At 37.3% G+C, this 20004-nt stretch overlaps 1 protein-coding gene across 2 annotated transcripts in view; it reads right to left on the bottom strand.

The window, feature by feature from the left end:
• dlgap2a (discs, large (Drosophila) homolog-associated protein 2a) overlaps positions 1-20004 on the bottom strand; it is a 158327-nt gene that overhangs the window by 110051 nt on the left and 28272 nt on the right. Inside the window, exon 1 of one of the 2 annotated variants that reach the window (XM_044142495.1) lies at positions 3994-4254. The exons of the other annotated variant lie outside the window; for it this stretch is intronic. The gene's annotated coding sequence lies outside the window, so the exon portion shown is untranslated. Of the gene's footprint in view, positions 1-3993; positions 4255-20004 lie in introns of those variants that run through there. 2 annotated transcript variants of the gene reach the window in all.

Raw genomic sequence — 20004 nt, 5'->3', positions numbered from 1 at the left:
TCCAACAGACATAACTAATCTCAATTGAAAACAGCAGTGGGTCAACCACAGCAGGTGGAAAGTCTCATCTTAGTTTAGAACATTAAACAGGCTTATTTGGACATAATTTGTAACATAAATTTCCCACCCGTTCCTCTGGAGGACTGCATAATTATTATCATGAAAATTGGAACAATTTCCTGCTGGTAGATTTAATTTATCCATTTCATTAAGAAGTGCATCTAAATACATTAAAGTTATTTCAACAACCTCATTTAAAAAGTAAAGTGTCTGCTTTATGTAGATTTAATACACACATTGATATGATTTGAGGATTGTGGCTTCCAACTTCTGAAAATCCAATTTCAGTTTCACATTTATTGTTTTAGTCCATTGTGTTTTTATCAGGACTAAAGTCAGTCCAGCCATCTAACAGGGAATTCTATATCCAATCATGCTTCCCTCTACTGAGAAACTTCATTGAGATGCTAATTTCAAATGGCCAGCAGGATTTAGCTTCTGCTCACAAAGTATTAAGTGTACATACTGAGCATACACGGGCAAGCTTCATAGTATGTCCACTATATGGTTATGCAGTGGTTAAACTGGCTTACAAGCCTTGATTCAACCCCTGGTTTGAATCAAGGCCAGAGGTAATCTTTCTCCCTATCCCGTTCCAAAAATTAGCAAAATGGCCTCTCTAAAGAGCCCTATGAGTAAGAGTGTGTCACTTTTTGCTACTAGTGCATACCAAGAGAGATCATACTCACTAGAGTTCTTACATTACTGGTACTTGTCCTTAGTTTACAACTTAAAAATGGTTTTCTTTTCTCTTTCACCATTTGAGCTTCAGTGAAGATTAACATCAAGGCAATACCTAAATGTCAAGGTGAGCCACCAAGAACACAATCAATGGAAATTTCATCCATGCTTTAGCTGAAGCTCTTTTAGTCCATTTCTCACTCTTTACATGTGCAGTGCATAAGTCAGAAGTAATGCATGTAGAAAGGACTCAAACAAAAAATGTGGACCATGAATAGAATCAACAGGGAAAGTATATTCTGACACTAGGCGCTGAGGCACAAAGAAACAAACCCAAAGGAGTAGGTTTCTGACAAGACACTCCTGAACTGTCTCTGTCAGCAAAGTTAATGTAGACTCTGGGTTTAAAATGCCACACCTGCCAATGGACAGAGAGGGCAATACTTCAGGTATGACAGAAAAATAAATGGGGGTCACTAGTCTGTCCCTGTGTAAATCATTTTAGATTACAGCTCTGTGTCTTTGGGATAAATGGGACTCTCCTCAAAGGAGAAATATTATTTTTCCAGAATTTTAAAATGTAAGCTCTGTTAATTTAGCTTAACATTAAAATACTGGAAATTAAAGTGTACACATTACAATTTATGATACCTTGAAAATGATTCAACTCTTTGAACCCTTTCACACTTTGTCAAAATTCATAAAGTCATAAACCTCAATTGCATTCTTTTCTTGATTTCCCTATAAGTTTGTTGGAGAAGATTAGTGAACAACCAGCACAATGAAGAACAAGGAGTGAGCAGGCATGTCAGGGATGAAGGACGTTTAAAGCAGGGTAAGTTATAAAACCACATTTCAAGTTCTTAGTATCTCACAGAAGACAACTAACTACAGGCTGCAAAAAATGCTTGAGCACATGAAAAAACTCAAATACAGTTAGAGTTAAAATCAAATTGTTAAAAGAAAAGCATATTTATGTTTCAAACCCAACTCATAATCTTTAGCTTGAGTAGAAAAAAAAAAAAAGGTCAAATCTGAATGAATTTGAGCTACTGTACAAAAATGACGTTTTTACCTTACAATTTAAAACATCTTTAATGTTTTTAAAATTTACATTGATATTCAATGTAGCCTTTAATTTCTACTGATAGAACTGCAAGTCTTGTTTTGAATTAAACAATTCTAAGCAGTTACTAATGTACTTAAGCTTTTTGGCCTATTGAACCAGAACTTACAAGCTTTCAAGTATAAAAATATAATTTCTAAAAAGCTATTTATTAATTGGTGAAGGCATGAGTTATAAGTCAACACTGAAGCAAAGCCTCTTGATTGGTAGTAGTCAATTTCTAGAAATGCAACCACCAGTTTCACTCTACATAAATCGATGCAAATGCTTGTGTGTGTTGGGAATACACACAACTACAGAATACAAATATCTAACATTTCAGAGTGCCGTTACATTTGCGGGTGCCTGTGGCAATGAAACTGGAGACCATATGGTTGCTTTTATTGTCATTATGTTGTAATTTTCTACTGAGCCCATGATCTGTCAAAAACATTCACATTTGGAAAACCATGCTGACACCACTGGGAACAGCTTAAATGATTTCCGGTGATTCTCTTAAAACTCTTATCAAAATCTGCTGGACTCAAGTTGAAGTTGTTTATATTGTTTATAAGCTGAAAGGTTTTTGAAAACTTAATACAATTTGAGGAATTAAAAAATACAAATTGAAAACATCCTAGATTCATCACAATCAAAGAAGATTTCAAACATGGCTGTCCCATGTATATGTCCATTTCTATCAGATTCACTGTTTATGAAACTTTTTATGCACTGATTGTTCAATTTTGTTTCCTTTATTGAGTCATAAAGGATTAATTTCAGTCTACGTATTCAGAGCTTTAGTATTTCAGCAGGTCAGATTTTTTTTTATAAATGCAGAGAGCTTTTAATTTAAAAAATTGTTAAATGAGAAATAGCCAATTAAAATTCTGGCCATCTTGAATAATGAGATCCACAGTAACTAGTTGGGGTTCCCTTCCTCACATAGACACATCGTGTTTATTGAGGCATTCGCATAAATGTGGCATTAGCCACGCAATTGTTCATGTACAGCTAATTCCAAAATAATGAGTACCCATCACCTGGAAATACACCCAACAGACTTGTGGAAGTTGCTTTGGATTACAAGTGTGAACTAACAATGAAGAGCCTCTCAAATCAAGCCTCTTCTGTCTGTGCCAAAGGAAAGCTTGGCCTCTTTGCAAATTTGGAGGGAGAGAGTCTGCCTGCAGTGCAGCAGTGAACATGAATGTTCAAACATCTCCTCTGACTGATCGCAGCGCCTCTTTGCTTCACCAAGCAGCCTGGGAAAGCGTGGAACCTAGGTTGTGAGAGTGACCATTTCCAATAAAACGGCAGCCAGTACCTGATAGAGCTGGCACTGTGCTGCACTCAGGTATTTCCCAGAAGAGGGTTTTTGCTGCTGACATGTATGCTCGCAAATTGAGACAACAGATGAGCGACAGTTGATATGTTAAAAGGGAAAACACGTACAGAAATGTAAACATGCCAATTTCTCCTTGAGTGCAGACTAAAAGCACTTCATTCACAAAACAGTGCAAAGGCTGCCCACGCACGAGTTCACCTATTCCACTTTTCATGAGACGCATGCAAACGCCCACACTAACACTGCGCACTCTTTCACACACACACCCCTACACGCATAGAGTGGTGCCCCCGATGCACACAGCTGTCACAGAACCTCACAGCTCATCTCTCGTGAATTACTCTAAGTGTGAGGTACCGCTTAAGGGTTTCCCCTGGAATAATAATAATTTAAAAAAAGCATAGTTCTTAATTTTCTGCATCTTCCGGACATATCATTCACCACTGTCAAATTCAGTTGGATCACCAATGAAAATGTGTGGAACATGCAAACCATGTCCAAACCCATAAGCACAGATGAGTGAAAGAGTTAACAATTTTAATTTGGTGCAGTCAAAAAGGATTTATTGCAGAGGTCTTTGGCATGTGATAGAAGCTCAACTAACAAAAAGCTCAGCATTGCAGACCCCCAAGGATACACTACAAATGCATTCATGTCAGATGCGACCCACACCTTATTCTGAACTTGTTTGCACCTAACCTCAACAAATACGTCCTCATTAGAGCATGTTGACTCTTTTAAAAAAAGGGTGAAACAGGCACTTTGCATTAAAATAACAACTTCAAGCTGGAGAACTTACCTTACACCTATTCTACAACCAGGAAGCATCTATGAGTGCAGGGGTTCTCGGTGCTCCGCAGATAGCAGAAGATCATACATGGAAAAGTCTTCTTCTCTCATCTATCCTATGACTGCAACCACCACATTCATCCAGGCATTCTGATTACAGGCATGTGGATGGTGGAAAGATGATTGCCTAAAAGGGAAATACTGCCTTTTGGGGAAGTGAAGGAGAGATTCTCAGGTCTCCTTCCTCCACTGAGACGAGTTGCGAGCGCACCGTGAGGACCATCCACTGCAGCAGAGCTGAGCAGCGTGCAGCAGAATGAGGAGAGAGGAAGAGAGAGAGAAGAGAGGAGAGAGACTAGAAAAACAGGCATTTACTGCTCCTAGTTCCACGAGCTCGGCAGGAGCAAAAATCTGGGACTGGAGTCTGGATCCTCGTATTTCTGCTTTATTGAGCTTCTACCCGAACAAATGAAGACTAATGGAGACAATGGGAGGACAAACAAAGGAGATGAATAGACCAAGATAGTGAGAGGCTTATTTTTTCTCCTGCCACTATTGTAGTTTTCCTTTCCTTGCCTGGAAATGGTTGTTGAAAATACTACTCAGCTGATGTTAGGAGCCATCCATCCATCCATCCATCCATCCATCCATCCATCCATCCATCCACCCTTGTCCCTTAGAGGGGTCAGGATGTGCTGGTGCCTTTCTCCAGGTAACGTTCTGGGCAAGAGGCAGGGTACACCCTGGATAGGTCACCAGTCTATATATATATATACAGTATATGGATAGATAGATAGATAGATACAACAGTGACATTGTTTTCGATGTCCAATGAGAAAAACTTGATCAGTTTATTAAAAGAGATGACAGAAATACCCAATGAATTAGTTTTTACACTTCATAGAACTTTTAGTATAAGAATAGACAAACAGTTATCCATTATTATTAATCATTACAGAATATGTGACTCACACTGTGGTAGTATAGTAAACAACAACCCTTCAGTTAATATTTCCATCTCCAATCAGCGACCTTTTAACAGAAAATCAAAATATTTGAAGTCATAGGAAGTGATGTAAAAGTCCACTCTGGAACGGCGCTACTCGCTGTAAGCTAGCAGGTTAACGTAAGTAGCGATCCGTTAAACGGCTATAGAAATCATTTTGTTGTCTCATGCCAGTTTTCTATGAGTTTTATTGAAGTCGGTATAAAATGAGTCGTTTTGTTAACAGTAAATTGGTGCTTCAGTGGAAGGAACATTAATGAGTTAAACTTTTCAGATCATTAATCAGATCATGTATTAGTGCATTAACGCTGACAGTCCTGAAATATATATTTCAAAGTAGGTTTTTCTTTATCGGTTATCATTCAATAAATTATAGGCTACATCACTGTGACTGCAGGGTCTATGCACCTTTCCGCTGCTTGAAGACAAACCGCATAGATCATTTAATTTCTTTTTTTCGTTTTTGGAAATCATAGTTAATCTCATCTGCTTTATCCCCTTAAATCAGAGCAATCAAAGTGTCGGATAATAGTAGATTAGATTTGCTTAAACCAATCTGTCTCAAACTGGTACAGCTAGTTTACCAAAGGATTCTGTTAAAATTTTAACAACAGGAACGTAAAATGTATTATTAGCCTCTGTTATTCAGGTAAACGTCTCTTAGAAAGAGGGAGAACTGGAAGAGTTCATTTAAACTTATTGGTTTCCTGCTTTGGTGGCCTTTTAAACATATTTCACAAATTTTCCATGTGGTTCAACTAGAGTTATTCCAGAGGATTAACTAAATTTTGGGGGGTCATTTTCCAATTAGAAATTGAAGAACTTGAATGTAGTCTCAACTTCCTTTTTTCCACCCACATTGTGCAATGTGTCAGTATCACTGTCAGGTAAGTCCGGTAGTCCAATGGCATGATGCTAACACTAAAATGCTTGACAAGTGGTAAAGACTGATAGGTTTGAATGCCTGGTCTTGTCCAAGCATTGTTGCCTGTGTGGTGAAAAAGCAGCTTAATATTTCAAATTTTACCAGAAAACTCTCCCTGAAGGATTAAGCTTGTCTTATCTAGCAACTATAAATTTCAGTCCTTCTTGAAAGTGCTTATTATTTTTTAGCAATGCTTCTTTCATAGTTGACACCCTCGAAGGTGTAGACATCACTGTACTCAGACACTTACTGTCCAATAGCATGCAGTTTATGATAGGCTTTAATGTTGGTGGTTCTTGAGTTGTTTCTTTTTGCTGAAATGTGCTATACAAATAAAATTTGATTTTGATTTGATTTAAGGTTAAAGTCATTGGAGTGGTATATATATATTTGAGTCTATATGTGACCCTGCATATAGAAGAGCAACATCCACATTTAATTTCCAAATCTTATTTTTAAAATAATTGGAATCTGAATTTTGAATCATAACTATACTCTGGGGAAAAAAACTTCAAGTGCATACTTAAAAGCTCCAAATTAAATTCAAATTTATGCCATTGAAAACTATACGAAAACTTCTGACTTGTTTCTCTACGTGATCAAATCATGTACTTGAAGGAGTATGAATACGATGCAGAATCAAAGCCTACTTGTTTGACAATGAATACACTTCAACAATGTGGCACATTTAGCTAGCAATCAATCCCTCTTATAGCGTATTTGGCTGAAACATATGTTGCCTGCTGCAACAGGGGAACAGGCTTTTAGCTGGAGTCCTTCGGCCTCAGCAGGGCTCAAGGTCACTTGGCAGAGTCTTTTCCCGGCAACCCAAAAGCTTCGGTGACAAACAGAGGCATACAGGACAGACAGGCTGTCAATCCAAATATGTAGCCTTGAGGAATGAAGCTGGCTGGCTAAGCATCCAGCATTCTTACAGTGCACAGCCAGGTAAAGTGGTAATTTATAAGCCTGCAGGAAAAATTCATTGCCCTTCAGCAGAAAGTTTGGTGCATATATAATGCTGATATTGTTTCCACCCTCAATGAGATGAGAAAAATTGAAGACAGCCAGGGAAGACAATGAAAGAAACGGGCTGTCAGGGCTCTCGACAAGACTATAGCTCATCTCAGATCAGAAGGCTTATCCGATTGACACCTGTAGAATTTTTATTTTCATGGCACTTTGCTTAATTTTTCTTCTTACAAAAAACAAACATGCACTGCTAACAATTTATGTTTTGACCTTAAGATTAGCAGATAACTGTATATAATAATAACAACATACAAGAACAGCATTCAGAGTATTTTTTTTTTCTGAGCAATCATTGATTATTTACATTACAAGAACAGATTACATGCTATGTACGTGGGAGACCATATGTAGTTTTAAATTGATTTTTTTTTTTTTCTTTTTTTTTTTTTTTTAAGGTTTTTGTGGCTCTAGTGACCTCTATTTGAAAGTAGTATGACAGGAAACAGGGTAATGAGAGAGGGGGGAAGACATGCAGCAAATGTCGCCAGGCAGGGAATCGAACCTGCGACCACCGCCATGAGGATTAAGGCCTCAATACATGGGTCATGCTTTTGCCCCTACGCCACCACAGCACCCCCTTTAATGGATTTTACTAATTTCTAAGAAGACAAAAGAAACATTTCTAAAACTGACAGAGATTGAAAGCTAAATTGGATCAGACAAACCCACTTTGCTATACAGGGCTCAGCCTTTCTGTTATCTTCCAAAAGTCTGGCTCTTTTGCAGCCTGAATGAAGCACTAATATGACTCAGCATGTCATAGAAAATACGCTTTCCTTTGAAGAGGCTTCATCTGAGTTTCCCTGGTTTAATCTTAGAAAACCTCTTGATACAAAAAGTAAAAAAATCAATAAATTAAAAAAAAAATAAAAAATCTGAACATCTCTCCATTTCTAAAAAAAACATCGTTGGATGATTTCTACTTCTTAAAAATTCTTAATTAAAAAATACTGAAATTTACCATACAGGACAGCTGTTTGCTCAGAATAATGGCAAAGAAAAGCTCTATCTTTTCAAGCTTTCAGTTATGTATAATTCCAAACTAAGTTGCTTCTGATCAATCAGTGACTGCTATATAAGATAAATTCTGTATTTCTACAACATCCATAAAATAAAAATATCTGTCTCTACAACTTCAATGAAACTTGGACTTACCAAATAGTTTTGCTGGCAACCCTTTATTGGTTTAATATAAAACCAATGACAGATGCATAAACAGATGGTTCATTCTATCCACTGCCATGTATGTTCTGTTGTGTCGCCCACTTTGAAGATGCAAATGGAAGCAGGACCAGAGAGAGGAGGCAGAGGAACTCATTTTTTTCACAGATTATCTGTCTCATATTATGTCACGAGACGTTGTGATTAACTTTTATTAACTTTTTGAAATATTATTATTCTGATCTATTATTTTAAGAGTCGTGTGGAACTGGTCATTGCTGGAAAAAATATTTGTTGATGTTGGAATATTTTTATCAACTTTTGAGAAGTAGGTTCTGCACCTCATATTACAATTTACTTTTTCCATCCTTATTCTGCATTTTGCTCATGTATTGTCATTCTCAAAGCTCTACACATCCCATACCTGTCTCTGCTCTCCTGTGTTGGGAGGTTTTTCAGTCGGCTAGAAAATTAGGCACTCCTTGGGTGTGCACGTGTGTGTGCGTGCGTGTGCGTGTGTGTGTCAGTAACGCAAATCTCATCTCACAAAATATTAATTTCACGGGTCGCTGTCCCATACAAGCCACCATCCACGAAGGAAAAAGCATTAAGCGTTATTCCCTTTCATATTCAAACAGAGAACAGCAAAGGGGGGGAGAGGGGTGTGGGCATGCCAGACTTATCAAGGCTCTACTGTATGCAGTTTGTCCTTGTAATGAGGTTGAAGCCACTGCTAACTATTCATTCTGGTCATTCACTGACAGGCCTTATCGGTGCTGTCGAATGACTTTTGCTAAATGATGTGCAAAAGGGGCATGTCTCATCTGTCTTGTTGCATTTGGCTGATGTGCTCTGGGCAGGTTGTCAGCATTAAATGACATACTTGCCAAACACTATGAAGGCCACTGAGTGCTGAGGGAATGGTTAATGGAGAACAAAATTAGAAGAGGGAAAGTGTACTGAAGTTTCATAGAACATTATACATGTTCTCTCAAATTTACGCTCAGACAGCTGTGTAAATGTTAAAAGGGATATATCTTCAAAATTGGAAGACAAGAAACTTAAACATTTTAAAGTAAATTAATAAATCACAATTGAACAATCAACTTTTCTGAAGTAAAGACACTTTCATAATACACATTTGAAAATGGAAAGTCACCTCCATTTATGGTTGATGACATCTGATATGATACCATCCTGAAGAACCTTAGATCTTCAGGATGGTTGACATTGTATTTAATGTCAAGATGTCATTAAATACAACAGCTTGAACAAAGTCCTAAGGAAGACTGCTTATAAAAAGTTGGTAATCATTATTGCTTTTTTTTTTTTTGCCAAATGAGGCACACAAAGAAGAGAATGATTCATTGCTGAATCTGAGTATTTTCACTTTTATCAAATGAAGTTACTTTTTTGGGAAAACAGCATTTTTAAGTGATATGTCTAACCACAGACCAACTTCCAGAGTTTGAATGGCATCAAAGACGGCATACTAGAAATGTTTTCACAAAACACAGATTGGATATGTGTAGAAAAGTGAGACTTACATTATTTTTACATGTCTCCCTAATATACATTATTCTTGTGACAGTCACTAATGGAACAGCTGAAAGTTGCCAGAATTTTTGTGTTTCTAATAGTTTGTGTCACAAGTTGTCAATCACCTCTTCTGAGAATTACTTGCAGACTATGTGCTTCTAAATCCCATTTTATGTAGGCAGTTTGTTAGTTGTCTATGCTAGTCCTCTCAAGCATTTTTCCTGATTGGGACTCATTATCAGATAAATCTCCAAATAAAGCTATATTTTATGAACTTAAATAACTTAAGTAGACTGTGCTATCACTGCCATTGCCTTTGGTGGCCATTATGTTGTGCACTGGCGAAGTGCATAGAAAAATTATTAGTTGTGATTGGTTGAGATGTACTAGTGACCGGGTTCTCTCTATGTACAGTCCAAAATCATGATAGTTTCAATTGTTTTCTCTAAAACTCCCTTAGTTATGTGTCATCCTATGTGTCTCCCAAGTGTTGAAGGACTGACAACTAGTCCAGTACACTTCCTTTTGCCCAACGACAACTAGAGATTCCAGTTATAGGTTACAGGTCTGAGTCTCCCTATTGCCCTGCACAAGTAAGTGGGTATAGGCAATGGATGGATGGGCTAAAGCAATTGTGTGAGAGGAAGTCACTGAATTTTGCCAATCTCTTGTGACAAAGCAAAAGTCAATAGACTGTGTTCTGCTGTTAAAGTTTTTTCTACGTTGGGAGTTTATGCTCCTTTGACAGTTTTTTTCTGTTTTGAATAAGTAGCTTCACAGCACTACATGAGGTCTGACATCAAAACTCCTTCAGCTTGCTCAAACTCTTCCCTCAGTCTAACTTCAGAATGATGAGATTTTTTTTAACCACTTCTACCTTCTGGTGTTGATAGGAAAGTTGGTAAAGGCATAGCTGTATTAGACATGCATAGCGAGGCTATCTGGAAGTAATATCTGTATTATAATCCTATGTCTCTGGTTTTCATTTTTAGAGGAAGTAACACTTGAAGCCTCAGTTTTGCTGAAAAAATAGTTGGAGATTTAAAAAATTATCTACAAAAACTCTACGTCAAGTCATCTTAGGCATGTGCACCTAGAAGCTTATTTTTGGAAAGCTACATTTTACCTTTATTAAATAGTGATGTAGCCTGGCCATTGCATTTCTGTGCAAGTCTGCTGAAAAAAAAAATTGTTTACATCACAATCTGGGCTTTCTCCCCTTGACTTGTATTGTCTCCAATAGACGTTTTTACTGGGCCAATCAGCAAACAGAAGACGTGAACAATGGCAGTGATTTCTGTGCTGTTTTAGAGTTGTATTCTGCCAGTAGTTTTAGCAATGGCAGCGGACGAAGTGAACAAAGTTGTTCAGTACGTTTTGGCTACACTTCCAAATTCTTAATTGACATTAACAGTGGCCTTGTTTGGATCGGCACTTCTCTCTTTGCAGTGGAGGACGACTGTTTACAGCGCAGGCAATTTCTGTTCATTTTCTTAGCATAGAATTGGTGCTTTACATATGTAACGGGCAAATGTTAGCAATTGAATGAAATTTAAAATTTCAACACAGTCCACTCCTCCAGGAGGCAATTGTTTCTCAACAGCCAAGAGCCCAGACCATCTGTATGACACAAATAGTGAAGGACAAGGGACTGGTTTTTAATAGTGATGTACAACAAAACAGCAAAGCTCATAAACACTGATCACATGTTGCTCTACAGTTAAACTGATTTATAGCAAAATGCAGCTTATAGCTTCCAATATGTTTTAAAGTATTTAAAATAAGAACACTTTATTTAGAATTATACAAAAACCTGCTTAGCAACTAGGTAAAGAAATCCCAAAAGGTTTGACCTGACAGACATCAAAACCTCTGTTATCAGCTGCACGATGTCAAACAGCAAAATCACTGTGACATTAAATGGATCCAAGAGGAAACCTCTAGGTCTATCAGACAAATCAAATCCAGAGTTAATTTGATTCTGTGCCTGTATTCCTGGCATATCTGGGCCTGCTTGCAGAATAATGGCTCTCTGCATCTATCTGCTCTTTCTGATTTCATTTACTGTTTTATTTTGTTTGTGCAAAGGGTGTGTGTGCTTGTTTGTTATGAAACAAGCACATCCACTGTTGTACTGTAGTCTTTCAAGGTGATGTCGCCTGCAGGATTTAAAGGAGCTACCTAATATGGACAAACCTCACAAGCTGCTAATACGTCGAGATTACAGAGTGCAGCATCGATCCACGCCTCAGCTGTTTGTTGCACACAGAGAAGGACTAGTGTACACTAGTGATGAGGTGGCCAAATCATTCACAGCAGATTTAAAATATGAGGGCTTGGAGAATCTCTCTCACATTCATAGCCTTAACTAGTTATCACAAAATGTAGTTGAAAATGCTAGTCTTAAGTATGTATTTCTTATGTTGTTTTTTTCCCCTCTAGTTTGCAGATTCAACCATCTGGACATTTGTTCTTACCAGACTTTTAGAAATATGAGTTTTGAGAAGTGATATTTTTTGCAGTCCCTGGTAAATTATGGAAGAAAGTTTCAAAGTGAAGGCACTACAATTGGAGATGGTTCTGGCTCCCTACGTTTACATTAGTGTTGAGAGGAAGATATAGGAGGTTAAAATTTAATGATTGTAAGCAGAGGAGTGGAGTACAGTTTGGAAACGGCATAGTATCTGCCTCATAGGATCTTTGTTCTGACTTTGCTGTCCATAAGGCGTTGCTGCAGAAGAGGCAAAAGTTGTGAGAAGATATGGTACAAGATTTTGGTCTATTAATTTGGAAGATTTACTGTATTTGAGTCAAAGAAAACAGTTGTCAAGACCAGCAGAGGGATTTTGCAAAAGATAGTCGTGGGTGTCAACAGTGTAATAATGAAAATGGAGTCTGTAGTAGACAATGAAATGTAGAAAGATGTGGTCAATTTTCCTTACTAAATTCAGGGTTAAGCACAGAATCTTGGGAAGCACAATGGCGGAAAGAGAAGCCAATGAAAAGGTCAAATCGTTGGTTTAGGTGAGTGTAATAACATCGAGGCAGATGATTCGGAGTTAGAAGACATAAGAATCTAAATTGTAATTTTAAGGGGGGCTATTTCAGTGTTGCTTTGTAAATAAAACCTGGATTGTTTGAGTTCAGACATTTTGTAAATTGTGATTTGAGTTGCATGGTAACAGTACAATGTGGGATTTTAGATTAAAAAGGGAAGAGTAAGTTTGACATGTCTGGATCAACTCAGCTCTTTTTATCTAGGGCGGCGGTTTTCAAAGTGTGAGGCGCGCCTCCCCTGGGGGGCGCCAGAGCACTTTAGGGGAGGCGCGGTGCGAGGGAAAAAGTAAACCGGAAAAGCTATCTGCTTGCTGTCTACTGATGTGAGAGAAACGTCTTTTACGCACACGATCAACTCTGTGGATTTAGGAGAAAGTTGGTACTGTGGGGTGCGCGTGTGGAGCGGGGATCAGTGGAAATGTTTCCCACCTTAGAGGATGTTTTGGCCAGTGATGTCAGTAACGTTACTGACGTCGGACCACTTTCTTCAGTAACCAGTAATCTAACGCGTTGCTATTTCAAATCCAGTAGTCAGACTACAGTTACTTATCAAAATAATTTTGTGTTACTGTGTTACTATCTTCTTTTGTTATTTAATCGTATTTCCTCTACTCGTCTTGTCGAGTGACCGACGTCTCTATGCAACAGAAATGTAAACAATGGAGGGAGATGCGCATTTTGTTGGTGGAAAAACTGGAACTATTTTGAGTTTCTGTCGCCAAGTCCGATTATTATAAGCGGCTTTGGGCTTCATCTTTTAAAAGTCGCTTGCAAGTTTAATGAGCGGCGGGTTGCGCCTTTTTGGGCTCGTTTTTGAACGTGAAGTTGCTCATTTGGGCTTGGAAATAAGCAGACTCAATAAATCCCAGAATTTGTCCGTCATTAAGGTAGTTTTAGTCAGTCTCTCCCTGTTCATCATTTCCGGATGATCCGCCCGCTGTGTCTTTGTTAATGTCAAGTTAATTTATTACCTCTGAATGACGCCGAGCCAGGCGTTGCGCTCCAGAAAACTGCAAACATCGAGACTAATATGAACAGCGCAATAAACGTGAAAACAGCCACGAATAAACGTGTCCGTAGTTGGCAATAGTTATAATGGCAAGTTAGCACCGTTATAATTATTAATATTACGGTAAGTGTCGCAGCCATCTGAGCTGTGGAGCTGCAGGAGGAGATGTGCGCCATGACATCAAACTCAGGGGCGTAACGCAGAATCTGGAGGCTGGGGCGGGGGGCTTTAAAATCCTTCTTTGAGTTTTTCAGACAACAGTGGACCACACAAATTACTCATGTTTTTTATTTTTGTACTGTTTTTTGTACAATCTCCTCTTCAGTTCAACCTTATCAGTGGAGACACATTGTTAATGTTATCATTATAAAATAACTTCCAATTAAGTATTAGCAAAGATCAATGTGATTTTCACAGGAGGCAGAGCGTTGTTGTTAGCAGCTGCTGAAAGTAACTAAAAAGTTACTTTTAGTGTAACTTAGTTACTTTCCAAGTCAAGTAATCAGTAATATAACTAAGTTACTTTTTCAAGGAGTAATCAGTAGTCCGATTAAAGTTACTTTTTCAAAGTAACTATGCCATCACTGGTTTTGGCCAGAGCGGGGGCTGAAGGCGGAGTTTTTACAACTCCACCCCCCCTCCGCGGGGGGGGGGGGGAGGGGGGGGGAGGCGCAGCAGGCATTGGGCTCCTTGGAGGGGGGCTCACCCTTTCATACTTTGAAAACCCCTGATCTAGGGGATTATTGAATTGAGTTAAACTGAGTCAGGCACATAACCAGATATGAGGGGTGTGTTAATGATTTGTAAAAGGAAATAATTCACAAGGTTGGACGGGAGCGGTAGATAATAATACAGTTTTATTTGGTTTTTTAGAAGTGTATCAAAACAAATACAAATTATATGCCAGTCAGAATATTGTTCAGTCTTATTTTTGCTGCCAGATAGGTCTTCAGCAACACAATGAATCTCACTTTGATAAATTCACTGACTTACAATTGTATGTATGAAAGAAAAACTAACATTGTGTCGCCCATAAAAAATAGACAAAGATGCTCTGTTTGTCTGAGTGCAAGAGCCTTGCACTTTGAGTGCCCAGCAAGAAAGAAAAGCACTATAAAAATGGGACTATTTCTGTTTCATTCACTTATGTCAGCTTCCCCTTAATTTTTTATACAGTGTTGTATCTTCCCTCTGACAGATGACATTTGAACCAGTTTGTACCATATTGTGAAAACAGTAACAATTGACATTTCTTCTTGGAGTTTCCATTTCTATCAATTTCTTGAATCTATTTTAACCAAAACATTTCCTTAAGCATATTTTGGGGAAAATATTTTACAGCCTTTGTTTTGAGATCTACTTCTAGGTCAGCTTTTGATCACAGATTTTTTATTTAAAGGCTCAGATTGTGACTTTCACCGTGGAAACAGTTTGGAGACCATCAGCAGTTTGTTTCTAATTTATCTCAGGCATCAATCCTGTAACACACTGTGGTGAAGCATGAATATTTATAGCCAGGTGTAAATCGAGGGTGTGCTTACTCCAGCAAGGTGCATGATCAAAAACAGGATCAAGAGTGTGCAGTATTCTCAATCACAGTATTCCCAATTTCCATTTCAGCAATCTTACAATTACTCCTTATGCCCTTAAATTAAATGTTCATATCTGCTTAAGATTACTTTAACATCGCTTTCAGAAATTGGAAGATACGGATGATATATAGGTATGATATGAGCCATTAATAACTTTTGACCTTTCTTTGCAATACAAGACGTGTTGATGTGTTTACTTTTTCTTATACTTCTGAACCATGAAGAGCTGTGCTGAAGGAGTAATGATGCATTCATCTCAAATTCTCATTTCAAATATATGTTGGGAAACACTAAGAATGTTTTTTTTTTTTATTATTATTATTATTTTTGACCAGGTACACAAAATGCTGCCACACAAACTATGTGTACTTCCAGTCAGCTAGACTGAAGTTCGTCCACTTTTATATTCTTTGGGTTATTCTAAAGGTGTCACCCTGTTAAAAATGATTTTCTCTTTTCTGCAGTTGCCAGATAGTATACTTGGTATGTATGTAAAGTTATTTCCTGTTTTGATTTCTTATTTTCATCGTCATCTCATTAGTCTCATTCACTCACTTCCCCATTTACAACTTGTTACCTTCAATTAGTTTCTGTGTCATTTCCACTTGTTCCCCTGTATATACTGTATGAACTACTTTGCTTTCTCTGTTCTCAACTGGCTCCTTCTGTTGCTTTCCAGATACCTTCCCTGGTCCCTGTTGGTTGTCATTGTAAGTTTGCATTAGTTTCATTATTAAAGAAAGAATCCAATCTTTCTTCCTGTTCATGGGTCCTCGTTAAAAATCAGTATTATGACAAAAACTTTCATAAAAGAACTTTATAATTTCTAACAAGTATAATTAATGTTAAATTCGGAAGATTAAGATGAAACTTTTTCAGGATGCTGTGGCACCAACTGCACCTGCTTAAATTGGTTAAAACCTTATAAAAGGAAAGCTATGTGAGGAGGACTGGTATATTTCTGTAAAAGAAAACTATATGCATTAGATACAGGAGCAATGATGTATCTAACATCATTGCTAGATACATCCCAGAGAGGGAAGCATTTCTAGGGTCAGAGAACTAATGAAAAGAAGGCACTTGATGCAGACAAATAGTGCTTGCCCTGAAATATAATACAGCTTTATGTTCATGAGATGAGCTTCAGCATATCACTGCACGTACTGTAAGGAGGGTGACCTCATTCAGATTTGAGAAAATGTCTTGTGAGCTCAATGAGGAGTAAATCAGGGAGATTATACCTTACTGGATCCTACGATCATAGGTTTGATTAATTCCCACACTGGCCCTCAAGACCAGGTGAGATGAACTGAGTGAAAAGGGATTGACACAAGTAATGAAATGAATCATACAAAATAGGAACTGAACCTTCACTTAAATATCACCCAAATTTTTTATTTGTCAATAAAAGCCTTCACACATATTTAAATCCTGGGGTGGTTTCTTCATGATTTCAACAAGCATACTTAAAAAATAAAACAAAGTCACCACTTTCTCAGAAAACTGTGTTTTTTATCTTTTGTATCAGTTTCTGCCCTGGCAACTTGTTTCTGGTTTTTCAGGGTGCTTCACAAATGTCTGTTAAGACAAACTGCTTGATGATAAAAAGTGTCAGATGTAAAATACTTAGTTTAGTCTCCTAAAAATGTCCTAAATTATGTCAGAGTGTTACATTGCACTAGTTAAAAGAATAAGGGCATTCAGGTCTATATTAAAATTGAACATTATGTAGCAGACAAAATTAGGGCTACAGAGACATTTATCTTCATGATGCTCATGATGAACAAATAGAAATGCCTTTCCTTATTATGATTAGTTTTAAACTTGCTCGAAGCACCAATTAACTGATCATTAACTTGCAATTTCAACTAATTTCATAGGTGCTCTTGTAGAAAATTCTGTCTGCATATGTTGAACTCTGCATCTGGTGTTTGCTACACAAAGACCAATTAGGGGTCACAGTTGACGTTTACTGAAAAAAAAGAATCAAAATACAGTGAGCAGACTGTGAACTCGTGTTCCACCATAGGTTCATTGACAGTCAGGCCAATGAACTGTAATGTGAAAGGCAAAAACAACAAATTAATTTATGGCAAACAACTAACATGCTTCATTTAGTTTGAAGAGGAAAATTGTTTCTGCTGAATTTGTGCAATTAATTTAAATTAATTAATTGCACAAATTAATTAATTTAAAACAAAATTCCCTCTATTATCTTAAGATTTGCTTTTCACAAAAATAAGGATTGTAAGCTCATCACTGATTTCCTTATCCTCCAGCAGAGTTTAGAACCTCCAAAACTGTCTTTCTACTTCATGGTGCAACAACATAATCTTTTACTACAGCATCTTAAAACTTCCCTCATCTTACTAAATCTTGTGTATATTTGCCTGCTTATTGGATATTACCAGCAGCGCAGCAAAAACTGACAAAAGGATCACAGTGGTATAATAGCCGGTTATCTGATCTGACAGACTGCAGGGCCTCATGGCTGTTCAAATACGCTGAAATAGAGGTGCTGTTCTCCTCACCATATTTTTACCCAAAAATACAGGTTGTATTAAAAGCTAATGGCAATTTAGTGTGTTGTGTATTGTTTTACTTTGCTAAAGACCAGGAACAAGCTACTACAGTATGACATCTACAGCTTCAAAATGTACTTTATGATAAATTCAGTTGTTCATTAACTTGAAACACTTAAAGTGTTATGTTTCGTGGGTTTGATGTAGGACCAAACTGCTGATAGGAGATCAGGATAATTATAGAGCGTTTTCTTTTATGAACCATGACTAAAAAATCTACATGTCTTGAGCAGAGAGGAAGGTAGCAAAACGACAGGAACAATGGGTGACATAATAGTGTTTACATTGTTTGCATGCAGTTCGTATTATTGGTCAGTCCACCTTGCACTATTTATTAGCTGACTCTAATGATATGACCAGACAACTCAAGAACTGCTTCTCATCTTTATCTGAAATAAGATTAAGCTTGTCAAGTTTAAAGCACTCACTTTGTATGAGAGCATTCTATTTTTAATTAGTCAGCCATTCTCCGCTTTGCAATTATGTTTGACTGCTGACTGATGCATCCTTCCGCCTCTTTCACTGCCTGAACTTGGGTGCTTAGAAGGGTGGTTATGCTTTGAAGAGTCAGCTTAAATGAAAATACTATGGGAAGAAGAACAGGAGTGGCAGCATTTAAGAAACTAAAAGGTCCCTTCAGTTCATTTGTTTGGGAACATCTTAAACCCAGGCAAGAGTCAAAAACACAAGATGTACTAATCACTGATGTCTGCACCATTCAGACCAAATCTGAGCAACCAACATGTGAATGTATACACAATGATGTACTGAGTGAAATACCACTGACTGTATTTATACAGATAAATAACTGTTGATAAATTCTATTTCAAACTTGCGTGAATTTTCCCAGAGACTGCACCTGAAGGGAGATTTTATCGAATCTCTTGTTATAGAAACCCAAATTTGCCTTTAGAAGTGGAAGTGAAAAGATCCATGTGAAGTGAAATAGAAGAAAAGAAAGCCATGGTTGGTAATGAAGATGATATGCTTGATTTGACTTTGTACAGTCTGCTTTTGTACACAAAGCAAAGCGGTTGTGTATGTGCACAAAAAAAATGAATAATTCAAAGAAGTGTCTGTTCAAACTATAACATTTTCTTATCTTCAAGTTAAATTTATTAATTATCAAGATAGTGCTAAAACATAAGTGTAATTTACTGCTACATTTAAAAAATGCCCTATTTGTCTATAAATAAACATTCAATGTGCTAAATACAGGCGAGAATAAATAAACATTTGTCTGCAGAAGGGAGAAAAAAATAACCTTATCAGGAAGGCAGAAAATAATAAACTACAACTTCCAATTGACAATGTGTTTTTTATTGTCGGCATGGGGTACCAGAAAATAGTTATTCTATATTTGAGTTTGCTGAAGAGCTATTCCCTTGAGCTTTTCATTTAATTTTAACAAAAAAAAATTTAAATAACAAATTTAATCTACACCACCAGCTATGGATTTGGTTCTGCTTATGACTGCTGTAATTAAGCTGTTGGATGGGTGGCACAGTGATTACGACCACGTATGTGCTCCGGTTGTCACAATTACAGCTGTGCAAATTAGCTTTTAATGGGTGCAAACAACAACCGTAAGCAGCAATTGTGTGTGCACAATGACTGTGCATGTTAAATTTGGTGATGTAGTGGTCAGTTCACAAAGCCCTGCAGGTACAAATTATAACATCATGTAGACACAGCCAAAGGCTAAAGGACAGCCATATCCAGCCACAATCCACCTTAGAACCAGACAGAGCTGTTCCAGATATTTTTTTTAAAGCTAGCAGCTGAATACTGTCAGAAATAAGCTTTTTAAAATGCATTGTGGCCACTAAATGCTACAACATTATTAATCTCTTGTTTAGAATCTGCAGTGTTTTCTTTGTCTAGCACTGGATTATCAGACTTAATAATCCTCCAACTGTTTGTGTGCATCACATACTGCAAATTAAGACAAGTGTAATTCACAAATAATAATAAAAAAAAAGGCCAGTTTAATTGTTCAGTGTAAAAAAAAAAATCCCTGGTGAAATGTGAAGTTTCTCTATATTGAAAGCACTCTGAAAAATGAAAAATGTAAAACTTTTAACAGCAAAAACAACTGCAATGTTGTTTTGAATTTTT

Source organism: Gambusia affinis, linkage group LG16 (genome assembly GCF_019740435.1).
Source record: "Gambusia affinis linkage group LG16, SWU_Gaff_1.0, whole genome shotgun sequence".
In the NCBI taxonomy this organism is placed as follows: Eukaryota; Metazoa; Chordata; class Actinopteri; order Cyprinodontiformes; family Poeciliidae; genus Gambusia; species Gambusia affinis.
This window is presented reverse-complemented; position numbering and strand designations above follow the sequence as displayed.